The sequence below is a fragment of the Palaemon carinicauda genome, chromosome 40 (genome assembly GCF_036898095.1).
Source record: "Palaemon carinicauda isolate YSFRI2023 chromosome 40, ASM3689809v2, whole genome shotgun sequence".
Lineage (NCBI taxonomy): Eukaryota > Metazoa > Arthropoda > Malacostraca > Decapoda > Palaemonidae > Palaemon > Palaemon carinicauda.
In genome coordinates, this window is record NC_090764.1 from 44,661,624 (window position 1) to 44,683,997 (window position 22,374).

The 22,374-nt window shown below is 37.4% G+C and overlaps 1 protein-coding gene across 3 annotated transcripts in view; it reads right to left on the bottom strand.

Moving 5' to 3' along the window:
- Nucleotides 1–22,374, bottom strand: part of LOC137631746 (neurofilament heavy polypeptide-like) — a 674,888-nt gene that overhangs the window by 33,063 nt on the left and 619,451 nt on the right. Inside the window, exon 1 of one of the 3 annotated variants that reach the window (XM_068363660.1) lies at nt 8,674–8,760. The exons of the other annotated variants lie outside the window; for them this stretch is intronic. The gene's annotated coding sequence lies outside the window, so the exon portion shown is untranslated. Of the gene's footprint in view, nt 1–8,673; nt 8,761–22,374 lie in introns of those variants that run through there. 3 annotated transcript variants of the gene reach the window in all.

Here is a 22,374-nt window from a genome sequence, read left to right on the forward strand (position 1 = left end):
TATCCCCTCTAATTCTTCCACTCATGCGCCCGCAATAGTGGGCAACAAAGATAGCCTCCAGGCCCTGGTGGCTCTCTTGGATCAGAGGTTTCGTCAGGGACACGAAGACATTAAGAGGGAGATCCTCCGTCTGCCGAAACAGACGGCAAGGAAGATCAACGTCAAGGATCTTCCTCCTTGCTCAGTGACCAACCCATGGAGGCATGCAGAGCACATGCCAATCACAAGTGGACGAATTTTTGTCAATGACAAACTAGGCGCCATTCCCCTTGAAGAGGTGGAGTTTTGGCCTAGTTTCGAGGCTTACCCGGACTGCTACATTCGTCTCAAGTCCAAGCCAGTCTCCAAGGAAGAAACCGAGCCTAAGGAGGTCATCGTTTTTTACCACACTAAGGCTCAAGATCTTCTGGCCAGCTGCCTTAAAAGCAAGGGCTACACCAACTACAAGGTGCTGTCCCTAAGCAAGAAACACCCGTCCTTTCTTGCTTCTGCCACCATGGTCTTCCCCTTCACTGAAAAGGCCCTGCTGGCAGTGTTGAAGACGGTGGAGGAAGGGAAACCCTGCCCTACATTAAGAGGAATGTAGGCCCCTCTCCCTCGCCCTCCCTCCCGACGACAAGAACTGGAAAGACATCCGGTAGGAAAGTTGGAGGCTGACGTCGCAGGACGGCAGTTTAATGAGAACCTCCCCAAGCTCTCCGAATACCTTCTACGTCGGGAGCAGGGCACGAAAGAGAGGCTGGCTGCTTCTCTGTCTCATCAAGTTCAACTGGAGACGATGGCCGGGGACACTCGGGTCCCAGGCTTCTAAATGGTTCTTGCTAAGTCCCATTTCGCCACCTTGATGAAAGACTTCTTCAGCTTCATCAAAGCCCGGAGAGCCTGTAAAGAATTCGTGTTTGCGGATGCCACCGTCAAACACGAACCCCGGAAACTGATTTCCTCCAACATTTGGGGGAAAGATCTCTTCCCTAACGACCTCATGAAAGAGATCATTGACAGAGCCGCCACTGAGAACCGGAACCTTCTCAACAAGTGGGGCATGGCAAGAAAGAGGAAATCTTCTCAGGATGAGGGCTCCCAACCTAAGAAGAAATCGAACAAGCCCCGACCCCAGCAGCGTCAGGCTAAACGCCAGTTTCCGGCACCCGCTACTCCCCAGTTGACGGCTCAGCCCCGACAGACCTTTCAGCTGGTCCCCCAGTCACCAGTCTTCATGCCAGCCTAGGAAAGACAGTCTACTACCTTTCCTCCCAAAGGTAGAGGCTCCGGCAGAGACTCCTCCCGACGCCCATCCAGAGGGAAGAGGAGGAAGGGGAGCAGGCGGCCGAGGTGAAAAACCCTCGGGAAACCAGAAGCAATGAAATGCTTCCGGTGGGAGGATTGATTGATTGATTTAAAGTTTTCAGGCATCCTGACATCTAAGGGCATTGACGCCGGTAACATTTAATTTATGTATACAAAAATAAAAAATAAAATAAAATAAAAAATAAAAGAGTATTCAATTAAAATCATAAAAGTTGAATGTCATAAAAGTTAAATATTTTTCAGAAGACCTGCTTCTGAAATAAATCTAAAAATGCCACTTGCATGGTAGGACACATCATTTCCAAGAATCTTGGCAAGGATGAACCTGCCACCCTCACCTCGAGCCTCAAACAAAAATCTATTCCGCAAGTTGTTATAATTGGGGCATTCAGTCAACAAATGCCTTACTGTTAGAGGTACTAAACAGTCGTCACAATACGGTTGGTGTTGGCCCTTCAGCAGAAACTAATGTGTCAACCGAGTGTGACCAATACGGAGACGACAAAGACGTCTCCCATTTTCGGGGCATCCGGTGGGAGGAAGACTCCGCCTCTTCCAGGATCGTTGGACCTTCGATCCTTGGGCTCACAGCATCATCAAGAATGGACAAGGGTGGAGCTGGGTAACACCACCTCCAACCTTCCACCAATTCTTCCAACACTCCACCCCCGTCCTAGAAGAATACGTCCAAGAACTCTTGAGCAAGAGGGTAAAGTCCACCAGGTTCCAGGGAAGACTGTTCTGTGTTCCCAAGAAGGACTCCGACAAACTTCAAGTCATTCTGGATCTGTCCCCTCTCAACAAGTTCATAGTGAACAACAAGTTCATGATGCTAACTCTTCAACATATAAAGAGCCCTATTGCCTCAAAAGGCATACACAGTCTCAATAGACTTGGCGGATGCCTACTGGCACATTCCAATGAATCGCCAGGACTCCTCCTACCTAGGATTCAGGCTTCAAAGGCAGTACGCTTTCAGGGCCATGCCCTTCGGACTCAACATAGCTCCAAGGGTCTTCACAAAGCTCGCAGACACGATCGTCCAACAGCTACGCCTACAAGGCGTCCAGGTGATGGCTTACCTCGACAATTAGTTGGTTTGGGCAGCATCGTCAGAAGAAAGCTTGCAAGCATCCAGAAAGGTGACCCGGTTCCTGGAACATCTGGGTTTCAAGATCAACACCAAAAAGTCTTGACTCTCCAGCTCAGAAGTTTCAATGGCTAGGAATCCATTGGAACCTTCAGCCACACCGTCTTTCCATCCCTCTGAAGAAACGGAAGGAAATAGCGGGGTCTGTCAAGAGACTCCTAAAATCCGAATGGATTTCAAGACGTCAACAGGAACAGGTGCTCGGCTCCCTCCAGTTCGCTTCAGTGACAGACCCAGTGCTACGAGCACAGCTAAAGGATGCATCGGGAGTCTGGAGAAGATACGCATCCATCGCTTTAAGAGATCTCAAGAGACCTCTGCCAACCAGGCTTTGCTCACTCCTAAAGCCATGGTCGGAGGCAAAGAACCTGAGAAGGTCAGTTCCCCTTCAACCACTGCCTCCGTCGGTTGTTATCTACATGGATGCTTCGCTAGAGGGATGGGGGGGGGTCACTCCCATCAACGTCAAGTTCAAGTAACATGGTCTCCCCTATTCAAGAACTTCCACATCAACTTCTTGGAGGCCATGGCGGTACTTCTTACTCTGAAGAAGCTGTCTACACGTCCCTCAACCCACATCCGTCTAACTCTGGACAGCGCCGTTGTGGTCAGATGTCTCAACCGTCAGGGCTTAAGATCGCCCCAACTCAACCAAGTGTTACTGCCCATCTTCCGCCTAGCGGACAAGAAAAGATGGCACCTCTCAGCAGTTCACCTACAAGGATTCCGCAATGTGACGGCGGACGCTCTATCGAGGACAACCCCGATAGAGTTGGAATGGTCCCTAGACGCAGACTCATTCTCCTTCATCTCCCATCAAGTCAAGGAACTGCAGATTGACCTCTTCACGACGAGTGACAACAAACAACTTCCTCGTTACGTGGCCCCATACGAGGACCCCAGAGCGGAAGCAGTGGACGCCATGTCCCTGGATTGGAACAGATGGTCCGAGATTTACCTGTTCCCTCCACCCAACCTTCTGCTGAAAGTCCTCACCAAGCTGAGAACCTTCCAAGGAACAGCAGCCCTAGTGGCCCCGGAGCAACTGGTTCCCTCTAATCCTGGAGTTACAACCCAAGCTGATCCCTCTGCCGGACCCAGTTCTCTCCCATCAAGTTCAGAAGTCGACTGTCTTCGCTTCATCAAGGAAAACCCGAGACCTTCACCTCATGATTTTCTCTCCCTAGCTGTGAAGAAGAGGTTTGGGATCTCGAAGAAATGTTTGGACTTCTTAGAGGAATACAAAAAATCTACCAGAAGGCAATACGAGTCATCCTGGAAGAAATGGGAGTCCTTCGTCAAGGCTAAAAGTCCTACAGAAATCTCTCTAGACTTTTGTTTGTCCTCCTTTATTCACCTTCTTGGACAAGGCTTGGCAGCCAACACGATTTCCACTTGCAAATCGGCCTTGACAAGACCATTACTTTATGCCTTCCAGATAGACCTGTCCAACGACATCTTTAACAAGCTGCCAAAGGCATGTGCTAGACTCCATCCTGCACCTCCACCGAGACCCATCTCCTGGTCTCTTAATAAGGGGCTCCATTTTGCCTCAAGTTTGGACAATGAATCTTGCACTCTTGAAAGATGACTCAAAAAGTGATTTTCCTTTTTGCTCTCGCCTCGGGAGCCCGAGGCAGTGAAATTGTGGCTTTATCAAGAGAAGAGGGCCAGATCCAGTTCGCTGAAACAGGCAAACTTACCCTCTTCCCTGACCCTACGTTTCTCGCCAAGAATGAGCTTCCCACCAAAAGGTGGGGCCAATGGAGAATCTGCCCTCTGAAGGAAGATGTCTCTCTATGCCCAGTGGAGAGTCTAAAGGTCTATCTTCGAAGAATTTCAGACTTCGGCGGAGGACAGCTCTTTAAAGGAGAAACATCGGGATCTGATTTGTCACTCAAACAACCAAGGGCGAAGATCACCTACTTTATTCGCAGAGCGGATCCTGAGAGTACACCTGCAGGTCATGATCCCAGGAAAGTCGCCTCTTCCCTGAATTTCTTCCAGTCAATGGATTTCAAAGGTCTTCGATCTTTCACGAGCTGGAAATCCTCAAGTGTGTTTTTCAAACACTACGCGAAGCAGGTGCACGAGCTTAAGCGTTACGTGGTAGCAGCAGGTAGTGTTAAAACCTGCTGCTTAGTGCAGCGCAGAACAGCGAGTTATTCGGGACTAACTCCATGGGTGCCCGTGTTGACCCTAGTGCGAAACATAGTGATTTTAAGTGCCACCTTGTGACACTAAGGACTGTTCTTCTACAAAGGTGAAGTAACAGACAGAAACACGTGTGCCACATGTTTTAACATGGTGTATATAAGACTTTCTAATAATACTTTATAGTTCCCCTGGAACTTATGTGCGTAATGTTAAGTTTTCCTTTTCAGATTCCACACCCACTTCTGATGTCTTTAGTCTATGTTTTTAATTGCATTCCATTTGAAATTTGCTTATTACATATTATTTCTTAATTTTACTGAATAAAATAGAACTTTGTTACTCTGTGCGTCTCATTTCGCCCTTACACATTAAATAAAAACAGTTAGAAAATTTCTATTTACCCTACCATTTGAATGTTATTAGAAACAATGTTATAATATTGTTTCTTCTTGATGCGCACTCATCTAGACCAAGGTAATTTGTTCCAACATGATTGTACTTACCTTCTTCGATCTGTCCCTGGGACCGACAGGTATTTCCGACAATAGGGGAGTTCCTTTATCAAGCAACTTCAAGATGTTCCATACGTCCAAATAGGACTTCCCTGCCAAGGGGGCAGGAAGCGATAACATGGTATATGCTTGAGTGACATGTAACGGAGATGTCACAGGTCTCTGTGGTCATCAGACCAAAGGAATATTGTTTAGAAGTCAAAGGCACTACAAAAGGGAAAAATCCACGATACATTAATTCTCTGGTACACTACCATCAGGACGACATTGCTTGAGCCCAAAAAACGGATTTTGAGCAAAGCGAAAAATCTATTTCTGGGTGAGATAGCCATGTCGTCCTGATGGACCCGCCCTTGTTCTCTATTCCGGCCTGTCAGGCCCCTCCCAATCTTCTTGTATCATGGAGGCTGGCATATACGCTGGAAGGAATGGAGATGGCGCGCTTGGCGGCGTCAACCAACATGGCGAGTACCGTAACAGTAACGGAGGAGGAGAACTTAGTAACGGCTCCTCCCATAACTTGCCACACTTCCCCCCTCGAAGCGTAAACGCTATGTGGGGTGCAGATAGCTATGTGGCGTGTCAAGCATACGTCCCGTTATTATACGATATCCTTAAGGGAACCTTAAGGGTACTCACGCCAGAAGTTAGAATTCTGTGAAACCTTTAGTTTAATTCTCTGGGAATATCTACTGTAGTCATATATACCCTTAGGATGCTACTGAAGGAACCTTCCATCAAGACGACATGGCTATCTCACCCAAAAATTGCACTGTCCTATAACTTTACACATGAACCTTAGTTTCCCACTGCAATATCCCATAATTTTTATAAGGGGGAGGGTTGGAAAACTGGTTCAATTACAGAACGGTGCAATTTTAGTTATGACATTGAAACTCGCCTAATTGAATAAATCTTAGCAAATACACTACAGATTTTGAATCCCATATACTACCAGCAGAAATTTCTTTCAACAAAGTTAGATTTTCATAAAAAAAAAAATACAACTTTGCCTACTTTTATTGTCATAGCACGTATGGCTTCGAGGCCTTCCTGGCTCCAAGCCTTTCCTGTGTTTCTAAGTTTTTCACGGTGCCAAGACCTTTCTAGGAGCCTCCTACCTGGCAGTTCAGAAAAACACTGATAGGTGGTGTTTCTGACAAGTTATTTGTTCGAACAAAATAAAGAGCCTAACATTTAATATTCTAAACCTCTGTTATTTATTTTCAATATATGCAATATAATCATAGGTCTTATTTTAATGATCATGTTAATACTGTAATTAAAGGTTAGGGTAGTAAATGTGTGATATATTTAGTCTGATCATTGGAAATGAAAGCCAAGACCATGTTTGAACAGATGCTGGAGCGCGAAGCTACAACTCGCCCCTTTGTTAACTGTGTAGTCACCCCTTTGATACTAGACCATGAGGCGCTAACATGCATAGCAAAACAGTCAGCTTGCCAGAACATGGGAGCGATGAGAATGTTTATTAGCAAGCGAAGCGAGCATACAACAGCAAAAATAAAAAAAAATCACTTGCTCAATTGAGTAAAGAGGTATTACCATGAACACTGCTAAGAATGACTCCATAGAAAATGGGATGGATAAACCCCATTTTCTATGTGTCTCGTGGTCCTGGCAAACAAAACCTCATGATTTGACTGTTTCATTAACTTAGTTTTGATAACAGTAACTTTTTATTACGGTGACTGATTTTCTATAACGATGACTGGCGAAAACAAAATTTTAAGAAATTAATTTAAATATCAAAACAATTAGACTAGTGTACTAGATTTAAAGTGATGACGATACCTACCACAAAGCCATAACTTTTCAGTTATGGTAGTTGACCCCCAAACTAAAAACCTAACAATTTCTGCCAGATATTATCAAAAACACTCAAAACACCATAAAATACAATTAAACCAAGTCTTATTTTCTATGAATCGTTTATTGCACTACTATAAATTTACCTTATATATTTTTTAGATGATTCATAAGAAAAAGTTCCTTGAATCATCTGCAAATTAAGGGTTACGGAAATCTTTTCAGATGAATATTGTTCCTAACTTATCTCAAGGATGTACTTATGCTGCCATAATTTTCTCCCGATGATATTCTGTTTTGTGCTAATGCATTGTGGGTAAAAATGTTGAATCATCCTTTGTTTTTGGTTATGATGTACAGCATAGGAACAGTAGAAATGCTGAAACCTGATTGGTTGTTTTGTACCAAGATAATCCAATTAACTGCGACTTAGGGATTTATACGTCCTAAAACAGGTCTTGTCACTTCACTGACATGGATTCCGTTGTGCAGACGTGCAGTGGTTATTCCTCTTCCTACTTTGATGTTATTGGCCAATTTCATGGATATTACCATGGAACTCAAGAAATGGGTGTGTGTGTGAACATTGTGCTACTAAAAGTGTCGAGTCCAAAGTGTGATTGTGGTAAGGATTTATTTGCAATTTACCTTATCCTAATGTAAGGATTTCTTTGAGATTTACTTTTAGTTTGTGACCAGGAAAGGGGGGTCCTTGACCTGCAAAGGTAGTTCAGGGGGCTTGCCCCGGCTAGGTGTGACTTGGGAATGTACAACTTAGGAAGGGGGCTTCTAAGGGCTTACCCCCAAAGTAGGCCTGTAACCTAGGAAGGGGGTCCAGCGGGCTGCATCTGTGACCTGGAAACTACTAGGTTAGGTTAGGTGGGTTTGTTGGGTTCTGTGGCCTTTTACAAATCTCGAAAGTGTTAAATAATCACGTTAGGTCCCGTTTCGCAAACCCAAAGGCCCAGGTTTCCACTTGTGTCTTTTGGGAAGGGGGTGGATTACCATAACAGAACGGCTTATTACCATCGGAAAAAGAGGTAAAATTTGTTAAAACACTTAAAGCTAGAAAATATAAAATTACATATATGATAATTTGGATGAAACTGTAATTTTACCCACCATATTTTAAGCCTTTGCAACGGCGCCTCCGAAGTTTATCCAGTTATACTGTTTCGTCTTTTTCTCAGTTTATTATACATACAAGAAGGTAAATGTATAGAGAAGAAAAGGCTGTTTTACCAGAATATATCATTTCCCCAGTATGTTTTCCCCACCCAAAACCCCGAGTTCCCACTGGGGGTCACTTATTACCGTAGGATATAGAATATAGGTATTATTTTACTGTATTACAGGGCAATGTAACCCTCAGTAAGTACGGCAATTATCAAAATTTCCTTTGGTTCGAAACTAATTCTAACCTCACATAATTGTGGAATACTGCAGATGTTGCAGCCATTATTCTTCCATTGGTTAGGCAACAGGCTAGACATGCCTTAATTAAGCCCCTTTACTGACAATTGGAGAAATCAATCAATCAAAAGCTTCCAAGGTGATTAAAGTTCTAAAGCCTATAAAAAAAATACACATTCACAATGCATTACATTTGGACTTACAAAGATTTAACATTCAAAATGGATAAGTAGCCTACTACCAACATTGCAAACTGCATAATACTGTCTGGCCATTTCTTATTGAAAATCACTTCAAAGTTACCTTGATATACTTCGCTGGTAAAGAAATCTGGGAAAAATGTAGAACGTTCAATAAAGGAAATTATGGAGAGCAAGGAGTAATGCTGACAGGATCCTTAGTTTAGCGACAAAGTATTGCCGACACCGGACAACAAGTGTTGCCAGATAGATTAGTCTAAAAATCCCCAAAAGTCGTGATAAAAAATTCCCAAAACCAACCAAAAATCTCCATTTCCACAAATGTATTTTCTTCTGATCACGAAGGCTTTACCAATGTAGAAATTATTCACTATTCTTCAAATAAGTGAAAGTAAACTAACTGTAACAATATAAAGGTTTACTCATCTTTGTTTCTTCTTCATAGAAAAATGTATAAAATATCCCCACCATACACCAAAAATCCCCAAAGCTAGGAATAAATCCCCATATCTGGCAACACTGCGGACACCGACCGACAGCTTTACGCATCACGTGACGCAAGTGCGGAACAGTGTTGCCAATTAATTTCTTTATCTGTTTCCCCCAGATCCTGAATAAAAATCCCCCAGATTCATCTAAAATCCCTAAGATTATATTAACAATAACATTTAGTAAATTATACTGTGAGTTTACTTACCAAACCTTTTGTTACAGAAATATCGGCGTTTTCATCTACTATGATGAAAAATTTTTGCGTCTTACATAATAACATCTAAAGTTTTTTTTTTTTTTAATGAAAAAGCTATTCCATATTGGATTAGCCTACGTATGTCAATTTCCTTTTCATTAACAACTTGTGAGCTATTTTGCTGTCTGGGAATACTCTTTATTCGTTGATAAGAAATGACCAACATTTCAGAACGGTAGGACATTCTCAACAAAATATGCTGCAATAATAAGTTCACTTTTTTCGATCTCTTCAGATTCATTGGTCTGTTTTTTCACCATAATAACTGTGTGATGTCAGTACTTGTGCTTGCTTCAATAATACTCCCCTTGAGTTTGTTTTACATTTTAAAGAGTTACTATGCTTAATAAGCATAGATTTATTATAATTTCTAGAGTAATGTTGTAACATTTACAAAAACTAAAGTTAGTATCATTACTATCACGTTTCAGTCACGTGTTCAGCTCTGAAGATCAAGCTACTCTTCTTTTAAAAGAATGAGTATACCACTTCGTGGTTTCAACAGCAGATTCAATTTTGTCACTCATTATGACACAAAAAAATAACGCCAAAGATGAATAAATAAAAAGTTTTATAGTAGGCTATCCTAAGGCAATTTGACCCCAAGATTTGATTGAAACACATAAACTGCTGAATAAATTTGAAGCACCAAAACTGTTTCGAATTATTTGATCAAATTAGGAATCTTGGGTACAATTTAATGCGAAATAACACGAATTTGAAAAAAAAGTCAAATAACCAATATAACTATCTATGATAGTCTTACAGAAACGCTTCAACGAGATCAAACTGTAGACATCTGGCAGGTTCATAATCAGAGATTAAACGCGTTTGATACTATTTCCGGCTGCATTCATTTCCTACACATGTTTATTATTAAAAAATCATTGAGGATTCTGCCTTCAGAATTTTAAGTTTACATAAGTTTACACCTATTTTAGAATTTTACGTTTAATCCATTTTCAAAATGTATATTATAAAATAATGTACGGCAATTAAAGCGTTGTATTAATTTTATTGTAAAATTTTTCCAGATGATTAACATTTTTTTTAAATTCTCCTTTCCCCCAGACTATGCAAAGTTCCCAAGATCTGGGGGAATTCCCCCAGGTTTGGCAGCACTAGTGCGCGGAACAATACATTTTCCAGGCATATTGGATCATGGTAGAGCGCCCTTTCTTTCTTATTAATTCATCATTTCGCTGTATCTTTACTGAAATCCTTGATATAAATGTTGAAATAAATATGCATTAAATATGTAATAAATTTCCCTTGTTTTACAATAAAAAAAGTACTACCTGACATTAGAAATGCCATGCACTACTTAATTGCCTTAAGTTAACCTTAAGACGTTGGTGACGTTAAATGCACAGACCGATACGTCTATATAATATCTTTGATCCATAATCAAGTCTATGATACAGGTGTCCTCATTCACACACAAATTATATATATATATATATATATATATATATATATATATATATATATATATATATAGTAGGCTATATAAAGGCATTATACAGTATATGTATAGACTGTACATAGGCTACACACATATATATACTCTATAACACATATATGTGTGCGTGTGTGTGTAAAATAATTTGTTATAAATTAAAGCTTATTTAATATTTAGTGTTCTTTTCATATTATCCAAATCTGTTTTAAGTGACCGAATGTACGATTTTGTTTACACGCTGTAAACTTTAGTGAAATGCAGATTTGAATCTGCCTACTGAATAACTAACGTAACATACAATAAGTCTATAATATGACTAGTTTCAGATACAGCCACAAAGAGCTGTTTGTTGGTTGCATGGCTTTATAATGCAATGATATTCTCTAAATATTCTAAACCCTTCATAAAGCTGAATTTGTCGTTGACATCGGAATAATTCTAACTTAGGATTCTTGTTAACCCTTCCCTTCGTGTTCTAGTAGAATGGATAAAAAAGTTGCAATGGAAATTTGTCAAATATTTTTAATTTAGGACTAATTCCTTGTAGCCTACAGAGCAAAATGTTAACTGGAAAGAAATTATTTTCACACACCAAGGCCCGCCTGAACAGACTTTATTGTCTGATGGAGGGCGAGAAATAAACCCGTAAAAGTAAGTACAATAGAGAAATGATTACGTAGGTACTTAGCTTGCACCTAATTCTAACTTTATAGTAACATGCAATGTGATTATTCATATATATATATATATATATATATATATATATATATATATATATATATATATATATATATATATATATATAAACATTTCTGATAAACATCGAATCAAATAGCACGAATTGTCGAACTTAAGTTAGTTCTTTATGACAAGCTACTTACAGCCCGAAGCAGGGTTATTATTATTATTATTATTATCATTATTATTATTATTATTATTATTATTATTATTATTATTATTATTATTATTATTATTATTAGCTAAGCTACAACCCTAATTGGGAACGCAAGGTGTTATAAGCCCAAGGGCTCCAAGAGGGACAAATAGCCCAGCGGGGAAAGGAAATAAGGAAATAAATAAACGTTATGAGAAGTAATGAACAATTAAAACAAAATATCTTGAAAACAATAACCACATTAAAACATATTTCATATATAAACTATAAAAAAGACTTATGCCACCCTGTTCAACATAAAAACATTTACTGCAAGTTTGAACTTTTGTAATTCCACTGATTCAACCACCCGATTAGGAAGATCATTCCCCAACTTGGTCACAGCTGGAATAAAACTTCTAGAATACTGTGTAGTATTGCAGTATTAAATCTCATGATGGAGGAGGCCTAACTATTAGAATTAACTGCATATGGAACAGGATAGAACTATCCTGGAAGATCTGAATGTAAAGGATGGTCAGAATTATGAAAAATTCTTATGAAACATGCATAATGAACTAATTGAACGACGGTACCAGAGATTAATATCTAGACCAGAAATAAGAAATTTAGTAGACCACAAGTTCCTTTCCAACAAATTAAGATGAGAATCAACAGCTGAAGACAAGACAGGAGAACAATTTCTCGAAACAAGGTAGAATGAAAGAATTAAAACACTTCAGAAGAGACTGATCACCGAAAATCTTAAAAGACTCTTAATAAGCGATTTTTTGGGGGGCAATTGAAGAAGACAGACCTAATATGTTTCTAAAAAGTAAATTTGCTGTCGAGAATCACACCTAAAATTTTAAAAGAGTCATAAGAATTCAAGAAACAGTATCAAAGCTGAGATCCAGATATTGAGGAGCCACTGCCCTTGACCTATTTGCAATCATACTTTGAGTTTTGTTAGGATTCAACTTCATACCCCATAATTTGCACCATGCACTAATTTTAGCTATATCTCTATTAAGGAATTCACCAACCCCAGATCTACATTTAGGAGATGGAATTGATGCAAAAAGAGTAGCATCATCAGCATATGCAACAAGCTTGTTTTCTAGGCTAAACCACATGTCATGTGTATATAATATGAAAAGTAATGGGCCAAGGACACTACCCTGAGGAACACCAGATATCACATTCCTATACTCACTATGGTGCCCATCAACAACAATTCTTTGCGATATATTACTTAAAAATTCAATAATGATGCTAAGAAACGACCCATCCACTCCCAACTGTTTTGAGTTAGAAAACAAGGGCCTCATGATTATCACGGTCAAAGGCAGCACTAAAATCGAGCCCAATCATACGAACTTCCTGACCACAATCAAGGAATTTCTGTACACCATTGGAGATTGTAAGAAGGGCTTCACATGCTCCAAGGCCTTTACGAAAACCAAATTGCAAGCTAGGGAGCAGACAGTGAGTGATTGGGCCATCTAGTTTAAGTACAGGAGAAACTGTTGCATTTACACCAAATAGTGCAGATTTAAGGGTAGTCTACCCCTTATGTTCCTGGGTTATATCAGAAAGAGTTTCTTTTATGGTTAAATTGTATTGTTTTTCAGTTGAAGTATAAACTCTCTGAGTAAAAGCTCTGAGCTCAGTATAGTTATTCCAGGTTAAATCTGATCTGTTACCCTTCCAAAGATGATAGGCCTCCTGCTTCTCCAAATAAGCACGTCTACAATCATCATTGAACCATGGTTTGTATTTCACTCGGTTACTTAGCACACGAGAAGGGATACACCTATCAATTATGTTGACTAGAATCTCATTCAAAGGGACAACAGGATCAACACAACAGCGGAGGTTCTGAGGAGTTGATTTCAAGTCTAAGAACAGATTCCAGAATTTGACAGGTATATGTTCAGTGGATTTGAAATAAGCTTATATCTCTCTTGATAGCTCAAATGGTAAAGTCGTCCATTCAGGTATTGTTTAGAATGGGATCGAATCCTTGCTTAGCTAGAAGCATTTATCATTATTATTATTATTACTTGCTAAGCTACAACTCTAGTTGGAAAAGCAGAATGCTATATGCCCAGAGGGTCCAACAGGGAAAATAACCTAGTGAGGAAAGGAAAAAAGGAAAATAAAATATTTCAAGAGGAGTAACATTAAAATAAATATCTCCTATATAAACTATAAAAACATTAACAAAACAAAGAAGAAGAGAAATAAGATAGAATAGTGTGCTCGAGTGTACCCTTACACCCTATTTCTATCGCTCATATGATATTTGTGACATTTGAAAAAGCTATGAAAAAATTTCGATTATTATTATTATTATTATTATTATTATTATTATTATTATTATCATTACAACCCTCGTTGGAAAAGCAAGATGCTATAAGCCCAAGGGCTCCAATAGGGAAAAAATAGCCCAGTGAGGAAAGGAAATAAGGAAATAAATAAATGATGAGAACAAATTAACAATAAATCATTCTAAAAACAGTAACAACGTCAAAACAGATATATCATATATAAACTATAAAAAGACTTATTTCAGCCTGTTCAACATAAAAACATTTGCTGCAACTTTGAACTTTTGGAGTTCTAATGATTCAACAATCCGATTAGGAAGATCATTCCACAACTTGGTCACAGCTGGAATAAAACTTCTAGAATACTGTGTAGTATTGAGCCTCATGATGGAGAAGGCCTGGCTATTAGAATTAACTGCCTGTTTAGTATTACGAACGGGTTGGAATTGTCCAGGAAGATATAAATGTAAAGGATGGTCAGAATTATGAAAAATCCTATGTAACATGCATAATGAACTAATTGAACGACGGTGCCAAAGATTAATATCTAGATCAGGAATTAGAAATTTAATAGACCGTATGTTTCTGTCCAACAAATTAAAATGAGAATCAGCATCTGGAGACCAGACAGGAGAACAATACTCAAAACAAGGTAGAATGAACGAATTAAAACACTTCTTCAGAATAGATTGATCACCGAAAATCTTAAAAGACTTTCCCAATAAGCCAATTTTTTGTGCAATTGAAGAAGACACAGACCTAATGTGTTTCTCTTGACATCCAACAACCTATCATCTTTGTTGACCTTTCCATCGAATCAAAAATGTAAAAAATGGAAAACCTTCTTGTGATCTAATGGCAGTGGTTTAGACTGACTTAGATATCGTTGCAAAAAACCATTCCTGTGAAATAAGACTTTTGTATAGAGCAAAACTTTATTTATATTCTCATTAATCCCGGAGACATATAATCATACATGCTTACATTTCCGTATCTCTAAACTATCATCAACTCTATGCCCTGCACCAAATTCCTTAAAAACATTGTGAGCAATATTTGTACAAATAAAAATGAAATTTGACAAATAATTGCCATATATCTTTAATAGTTTAATGCAACATCCACACTCCAGCTATACAGATAAACATTGGCTCTTCTTGTTATAGGCATACTCCGTCTCTTTTCATTCATTTGCAGAGAAAGAAGGCGGCAGCCATGCCTACCCTGAAAAAAAATTGGAAAATACACCCCAATAAAAGATAAGCATCCCTGTTTTGTAGGTGCTCTCTCTCTCTCTCTCTCTCTCTCTCTCTCTCTCTCTCTCTCTCTCTCTCTCTCTCTCTCTCTCTCTCTCTCTCTCTCTCTCTTTCTTTCTCTCTCTCTCTCTCTCTCTCTCTCTCTCTCTCTCTCTCTCTCTCTCTCTCTCTCTCTCTCAGTGCTAGCTTTTTTTATTTTTACGATTGGCCTATCATTGACCTACGAAGACCGTGGCCGTTACTATTACGGAAAACAATGTTTATATATATATATATATATATATATATATATATATATATATATATATATATATATATATATATATAGATACACACACACACACATATATATATATATATATATATATATATATATAAATATATATAGATGTGTATATATATACATATATATATATATATATATATATATATATATATATATAGATGTATATACCCTATATATATACATATATATATATATATATATATATATAGATGTATATACCCTATATATATACATATATATATATATATATATATATATATATATATATACCCTGTATATATATATATATATATATATATATATACCCTGTATATATATATATATATATATATATATATATATATATATATATATATACTGTATATATATATATATATATATATATATATATTATACAATATATATACTCAATGAAATATTGAACCAAGATTGGCGAAGACACAGGAATGTGACCATTTTCTTTTTCATTATCCAATTTATCGAAGTTGATTAAGTTTATTATAAAAACACCAAATCACACCATAGTAATTCACCTTCTGGTATATAACTATTACTCCTTAAAAGATTTGAATCTGTAATGAATAAAGATATTCTCCATTCAAGGAAATTTCATTTGGCAGCGCTTGTCCTAAGTCGTCCCACCAACCTTAACTATGCTGATGATTGTTATCTTGGTCATTTGTACTTGGAAATGACTCACCATCCATGTGTTCTGATGAAGAATGAAAATACAAAACACTTTCATAAGTAAACTCAGGTTGCTTCTGATTTCATATGAAAAATTCACGCAATCTCCTGATAAAAAATGTTCATTCCTAAAAAGGAAACGGTCGTTAGACAATTTACCAACTACCTATCTCTAGCCTCTACCTCCCTACCACACTTTCTTGACACACGTGTTCTTAAAATAATTGACTATATTAGTTTAGACAAGTTGCCTCTGATGCCATCTATTGGCGGTAAAGTAAAACTCGTTAAGGTGGGAAGGGAGGGAGCTAGAGAAGTCTGCGTTTATTATGCCTTTCGAAATGTAACTATTGTTATTCTACGCAGTTTTTACTAGCAATGCTTGTCATACCATGAACCATATTAATTATATTTTGGTTTCATAGGATAAAATAGCTGTGTAATTAATTACTCTATTATCTTATCAATTTAAGTATGTGGCATATCTGGCGACCGCTGAACTAACGATTGTTTGCTGAGGAAATAGTTCTATGACATTTATTGAGATTTTGTTTCCTTCTAAGAATTAAGTTGTGGTCAGATAACAAGGAACATAAAGTTCACGTGCGTCTGCTTTACAGCAAATTTGCGCCCAAATCGAAACAGAAATGAAGTAATTAAAATAATAATGAGTGGATGATGGGGATGATTAGCAATTTAGTACTCTCTGCTAAGGCCATCTATTGGCCATGAAAAGAAATAATGTGTAGGGCTCTTTAATCCTTGCATTCTGGTTTAAGAGAGCTAAAATTAGTCTACTTAATTTGAACTTAATATAATTTATACCTGCCATACATACTTCTACATGAGTATCAATCTATCACTCTTTTCCAATTGTATAGAATCATTCACATGAATGGAACAAGGGACGTGTATTGCCATCTTTTGACAAGTAGACATTGATTCTATTCGAATTTGCAGAAGTTAATAATTACTAAATTATACTTTCATGGTATTTTTTTTTTTCCAAATAATGCATCAAAAATTCCTAATTCCAATAATACAATTTTCTTCTGATTCTAGGCTCTAGTTATGGTAATTATATGCAAAATACAGATAATATATATTACAAAAATATATAGCGCAGATCCCAATATTCTAAAAGCAGAGTTGGAACACAGCCATAGAATTAAAAACCCCAAATTTAGCAAAAAAATATTCATGTCCACAGCAAATATGTTATTAACTAACCATAAGCCCAATTATAGATATCAATTCTATATAAAGTGTGCCTTGTTACATGTACCAGGGGCAGAGAAGCATTTTTTTTTTCGGGGAGGGGGGGGGGGCTAAAGTTTGAAAAGGCAATAACGATGGGGGGGGGGGCCTCCCCCGAGATTTTTTTTTCTTTCTTTTACGAGTAAACATCCTTAAATGCGATTTCCTGGAATCTGACAGCAGATTGTAGCAACAAAAATATTTTTGGACGATTTTATGTGACTATTAACAATAATGAAATACATGAGCTGGTACCAAAAGTAACAGAATAAGCAAAAGAAAGTAAAAGGCATGAAAAGAGACTGTGACGAGCCAAGAGTAGGTTGTGACTCTAAAGCTGGATGAAAGCAACTGAGTGAGTTTATTACAGAACATCGAGTTTATATACAATCAGAGTCCCGGCAAGAAGGTCACAAAAAACAACAGGCTATTTCATGTCCAACCGGCAACCGGTTCTGTTAACAGTTAACAAAAGAAAAAGCAGACAGGTTGATGTACGTTGCTGTCAGTTCGAGGGGAGAGCAAAAATACAAAAGATAATATATACAAAAAAAGAGAAATGTCGTTACTATGTACGATCGTGTGACAGACGACTTAGTTCTGTTTAGTGAATTATGGAAGGGACTGTTAAAGATGATAGAAGACTTGAATAGAGGGAGAAGAAATGTAGGACTGAAAATAAATTTTAGCAAAACAAAGATAATATTCAAGGAAAATTCAGAGACGACAAATAAGGGTTAAGGACGGGTTAATGAATATAATTACTTAAGACAGACAGTAAGTGTTTCTACTGGACGAAACCGAAATTAAAAGATGGATAAACATGGGATGAAGATCTGTTGGTAAACGAAAAGTTTATGAAAAGTAAAATGCAACCTTCTCTAAAAAGATAAGTATTTAATGAGATGGTCATCCAGTATTAACTTATGCATCAGAAATTTAGAGCCTTACTAAAGCCTTAATACACAAGCTAAAATCTTAGAGAGCTATGGAAAGAATATTGATAGGAATTCCAATAAGAGACAGAAAAAAGAGCAACAAGGATACAAGAACACATAAAGTAGAGCATTTTCAAACATCATGTAGGAAAAGAAATGGGCATGTGCAAGACATAATGAAGACAGATGATATATGAACTAAAAGAATAACACAATGGGTCCTGAAAAATTGCAATGGAAGCAAGGGAGGGAAAAGAAGACAATGGATTCACACACTAAAAAAAATCTGGTGTGTGTGTATATATATATATATATATATATATATATATATATATATATATATATATATATATATATATAATATATATATATATATATATATATATATATATATATATATATATATATATATATATATATATATATATATATATATATATACTCAGGAAGAACAGATGGAGTTGGAAGAGAAGGGGTAGGAATGATAATGACATCAAGAGCAGAAAAGGCATTAATAGAATGGAGAGCTGTAAATAGTGCATTGTTACTTGTAAAGTTCAAATTAAAGCGTTGCAATATTGCCCGAACAAATGATTCCCCTGAAGAAAGAAAATATGAATACTATGAAGAAATGCAGTGTAATAGATGAGATCCAATAGATATATGAAAATTGTCATTGGTGACCTCAATGCTAAAGTTGGAAGGAATAATCAAGGTATAACGTGATGGATGTTGAGGGCTTAGCAAAGTTGCAAATGAAAATGGAGCACATTTATAGGTTTTATTCAACAAATAATCATGTCATTGGAGGTACTTTTCCAGCACACGGACATCCCCGAATATACATGGTCTTCACAATGTGGCAATTACAAAAATCAAATATATCACAAAGCTATTAATAAAGAGAGAAGGAGGACCCTGAGAAATGTAATAATCTATAGAGATGCAGACATTGGTAGTGATCACCAGCTCCTCATTGCCACACTGAAATTAAAACTGAAAGCATCCAACAGAAATGTAGATAGAATACCCAGGTTGATACAACCAAGCTTCTAAAAGAAGAGCACAAAACAAAACCATTTGCAATTGAATGCAGAAATCGATTTGCAGTCTTAGAGACTCTAAGAATGAAGAGCGGACAATTAATGAAGAATGGTGTGATATTAAGAACATATATCAGTCAGTTCGTAGTGAAGTCTTGGGACATGCAATAACAGGGAGAAAACCATGGTTACATGTGCTTATTTGGAGAAGCAGGAGGCCCATCATCTTTAGAATGGTAACAGATCAGATTTGACCAGGAATAACTATACTCAGCTTAGAGCTTTTTCTCAGAGTTTATGCTTCAAATGAAAAGGAATACAATCTAACAATAAAAGAAACCCTTTCTGGTACAACACAGGAACATAAGTGGTGGACTTCCCTTAAATCTCCACTCTTTGGTATAGATGCAACAATTCCTCCTTTACTTAAACCAGATGGCTCAGACACTCACTGTCCAAAGGAAAAGGAAACCATTTTTGCTGATGTGTTTGACAATAAGCAGAGTAATGAGAATATCGAACTTCCTCATTCCTGTTTTCCTGAGGCTAAACTAACTCGTGAAGTTGAAGTTCTGTGGTTGGACCTTGATGCTTATGGAGGCGTAGACCGTAATGGTATTTTTCCTATGTTTTTTATAAAGACTGAAGATTTCTTAGCTCCAAAGTTATGTTATTTTGCGCAAGTTAGCAAGAAGAGGAGCTTTTAGCACTTGTTAGAGAATTGGTAATGTTACTCCACTATGTAAATGTATTTGTGGTAGCTGAAGTTCGACAGATTACAGCCCAATTTCCATATCTCCCACATTATGTAAATTTTTTGAACGTCTTTTGGCAAAACGTCTTAGTAGGTTTGCTGAAGGTAATCATCTGTTTCCTTATTTTGCAATTTGGTTTTCGTAAAGGTTTTGGAGCATGTAATGCCCTTCTTACAATATCCAATGCTGTACAGGAATCCCTTGATTGTGATCAGGAAGTTCGTATGATTGGCCTTGATGTTAGTGCTGCCTTTGACCGCGTTAATCATGAGGCCCTTGTTTTCAAACTCAAACAGTTGGGAGTGGGTGGGTCGTTTCTTAGCATTATTATTCAATTTTTACGTGATAGATCTCAAAGAGTTGTTGTTGATGGTCACCATAGTGAGTATAGGATTGTTATATCTGGTGTTCCACAGGGTAGTGTTCTTGGCCCATTACTTTTCATCTTATATACACATGACATGTGATTTAGCCTAGAAAACAAGCTTGTTGCATATGCAGATGATGCTACTCTCTTTGCATCAATTCCATCCCCTGAATGTAAACCTGGGGTTGCTGAATCCCTTAATAGAGACCTAGCTAAAATCAGTACATGGTGAAAATTATGGGGTATGAAGTTGAATGCTAACAAAGCTCAAAGTATGATTGTAAGTAGGTAAAGGAAAGTGGCTCTTCAACATCCGGATCTCAGCATTGATACTGTCTCTTTAACTTTGCATGACTTAAAATTTTAGGTGTTATTCTCGACAGAAAATTTATTTTGGAGAAACACATTAGGTCTGTGTCTTCTTCAATTGCACAAAAAATTGGCTTATTGAGAAAGTCTTTAAAGATTTTCAGTGATCAATCTATTCTGAAGAAGTGTTTTAATTCTTTCATCCTCCCTTGTTTCGAGTATTGTTTTCCTGCTTGGTCTTTAGCTGCTGATTCTCATCTTAATTTGCTGGACAGGAACTTAACGGTCTATTAAGTTTCTTATTCCTGATCTAGATATTAATCTTTGTCACCGTCATTCAATTAGTTCATTATGCATGTTACATAAGGTTTTTCATAATTCTGACCATCCTTTACATTCAGATCTTCCTGGATAGTTCCATCCAGTTCGTAATACTAGGCTTGCAGTTAATTCTAATTATCAGGCCTTCTCCATCATGAGGTTCAATACTGCACAGTATTCTAGAAGTTTTATTCCAGCTGTGACCAAGTTGTGGAATGATCTTCCTAATCAGGTGGTTGAATCAGTAAAACTTCAAAAGTTCAAACTTGCAGCAAATGTTTTCATGTTGAACAGGCTGACATAAGTCTTTTTATAGTCTATATATGAATTATCTGTTTTAAAGTTGCTATTGTTTTCTAAAATATTTTATTCTAATTTTTCAATACTTCTTGAATCGTTTATTTATTTCCTTGTTTCCTTTCCTCATTGGGCTATTTTTCCCTATTGGAGCCCTTGGGCTTATACCATCTTGCTTTTCCAACTAGGGTTGTAGCTTTGCTAGTAATAATAATAATACCAAATAATACTTGGGATACTATAAAAAGGAGACAAAGACAGAAACTGATTGATAAAAGCTTCCGATGATATAATTAAAATCACACGGAAGAGCATGCTAAGTATTCCAACTCTAGTGCCTTGTGGAGCCCAATTGAATGTTTGGTAAACTAATCTCTCGGGGTGTGGAGCATGCACAAACCATCTCTGTCTACGCCTCACCATGGTCTCGTCCACATATTATTATTATTATTATTATCATTATTATTATTATTATTATTATTAGCCAAGCTATAACACTAATTGTAAAAGCAAGATGCTATAAGCGCAAGGGCTCCAACAGGGAAAAATAGCCCAGTGAGGAAAGGAAATAAGGAAATAAATAAACGATGAGAAAAAATTAACAATGAATGATTTTAAAAACAGTAATCTCTCTCATAGTTTCATTCCTAATCCTGTCGTGCTATTTAACTCCCAATATTCTTCTGAGGGCTTTATTCCCAAATCTACAAAATCTGTTGGATATTGTTCCATTGTCTACCACGACTCATGTCCTTACAGTAACACTGATCTCACTAAACTGATATATAGCCTGATTCTTGTGTAATCTCAGGAGATTTTAAATCCAAATTTTACTTAACCTAGCTATTCTCTGATTTGCTTTTTTCAATCT